Source organism: Pan troglodytes, chromosome 9 (assembly GCF_028858775.2).
Source record: "Pan troglodytes isolate AG18354 chromosome 9, NHGRI_mPanTro3-v2.0_pri, whole genome shotgun sequence".
Classification (NCBI taxonomy): Eukaryota; Metazoa; Chordata; class Mammalia; order Primates; family Hominidae; genus Pan; species Pan troglodytes.
Genome location: NC_072407.2, coordinates 88,212,289 through 88,214,472, shown reverse-complemented (window position 1 = coordinate 88,214,472; position 2,184 = coordinate 88,212,289). Strand labels below are relative to the sequence as shown.

Below are 2,184 nucleotides of genomic sequence, written 5' to 3'. Positions count from 1 at the left end.
CAGTCACTCTGGCCCTTTTATCAGAATTGCAAAAGTGCTCTTAGAAGCAGTCTGCTTCTCCCTAAGATCTTTGCTCAGATGTTATTGGGCAGAGCTTTTTTGTGTGTGTAGTGTCTAATGGTTGCAAGGGAGGTTGGGAAAAGTGATTCTTTTTTTTTCTGGCTTTTAATAGTGGAAGCAGGCAAAAGATTAGTTGGGTGTAGTTGTTGGGTAGCCGGTCATCATGCTCTGCCCTTAAGTGCTCAGAATACTGAAGACTAAAGATGCAATGACAAACAAGATAGTCCTTGTTGTTTTTGTTTGTTTGTTTGTTTTTTGTTTTTAGATACAGCTATAATTTTATTACAAAACCGTTCTTTTGGCATTAGTTAGTTACAGTGATAGCAAGACAATGTGAGTGTGCAGACTGGCTCTGATGGAACCATTGTCTTCCCTGCTTACTGAACCAAACTTCAGCTACCTCATATCCATTACATACAAGTGACCTGCAGTTATTACTGCTACAAATCTTGACGCGTGTACCACTGAGGGAGGAGCTGATGCTAAGAGATTCGATTACATGTTGATAAGACTACAAAAGTTCCTTTATGGGACTTTTTCTTCCTCTTCCCATCCAATGACTTTGCTTTAGAACAATCACATTGCTTAGAGCTAGTCTGAGTAGCAGCAGCACCCAAGGAGCGTCATTTCTTGTTAAAAAGCAATACCTGTGTGATGCACTTTTATACCACAGGCAAAGGGAAGGATCACCCTCATTTTAAACTCCTGCAGAGTCCCTTAATAAAATATCAAAGCATTCCATCAAGTTCTTCTGGGTGGTGTTATTGCTGTACATTTGTTGGTGAGTCATTTTCTGTGCTGTTTGCTTTGAAAGCATCTTCAAATATATCTCCAATATTCTTTTCTTATCATGTCCTTTTCTTTAGCTAGGATTTCACATAACCCTAATGCATTATTAAGAATGTCTTCCTTATTGACACACTGGTTTTCTAGCTTGTCTTCATAGATACCCACAAGAAAGGCAATTAGGTAGGGGGAACTATGACTTGGTTGTAAATCAAGTAATTGATTTAACAGATTAGGATATTTGGAAAGACCACGATCCTGCAAAATTCCTTTCAAATAGTTCCATGAACTATTATGTGGTACTAGTTGAATCATTTCCAGAGTGTATTGGACTTCTGTCTCCAATACAGCACAATCATTGTAGCCAGTGGTGTTAGAAATAACAAAATATCTTTGGTTCCAGACAGAGTTATTTCTCACATCCTCTTTGAGAAATTGGTCCACATATTGCAGCTCATTATCCCAAAGTTTAAATTTCTGAATAACCCATTGTCGATGCTGCCAGGCATGATAATTCTTTGCATCCTGATTAAGAATATTATCAATAAATTCAGGCTCCTGAGATGGATCTCTTAGCCATTCCACTATTACTCGCCTATTGTGACAAACTAGATAGTTTTTGGGCTGCCCCTCAATTATTGCAGTGATGTAGTTCATTTCCTCATGTAGATCCTTCTGAATGACTTTAAGAGAACTCTCCGGAAATGTCACACTGTATAATTGTCTGCATTTAACTCAACAGCATCCCGGGTTAGCTTAAAAGCTCGTTCGCTTCTTTCTTCATGCTGCAGGACAGCTCGGAAGTAATCAAACATCTCTAAATTTGTCACTATAAATGATCTGGACCACGGGATTGGGGCCATCATTCTGCGGCACTGGATCTGTAGCAGCCCATTCTGCTCTGTCCCTGTACGGGACATAGGAGGGCGAATCCAGGCTCAGAAACCCGTCGTCCATGGGGGACTCCACGGCTTCCCCAGCCTCTGCTGCCATCTCTTCCTCGTGCTGCTCCTGGGGCAGCGGTGGGTGCAGCTGGGGCGGCGGCTGCTCCAGCTGCCGGGGCTCACCGCCTTGCGCAGCCTCCCCGACCCCCTCGGTGGCCGCCATCTCAAGATGATCCTTATTCTTAAGGTGTTAACAAACAGAAGTGCAAACAAACCAGTTTTATTGCATATTGGTGCAATAAAAACATTGTATGTCCCAATTAAAAATATGAAGAGGAGATACTAGAGACCCAAAGGAGAGAATGGTTAATTCTATCTCAAGTGGGGAGGGGTGGTAGGAGATCAAATAAGACTGTATCCAAAAAGTGACATTTAAACAGAGTCTTGGAAAATA

The 2,184-nt window shown here is 41.6% G+C and overlaps 1 pseudogene; it reads right to left on the bottom strand.

Moving 5' to 3' along the window:
• Positions 1–821: 821 nt before the first annotated feature.
• On the bottom strand, positions 822–1,953 carry LOC101059236 (protein farnesyltransferase/geranylgeranyltransferase type-1 subunit alpha-like; annotated as a pseudogene).
• Positions 1,954–2,184: the final 231 nt, after the last annotated feature.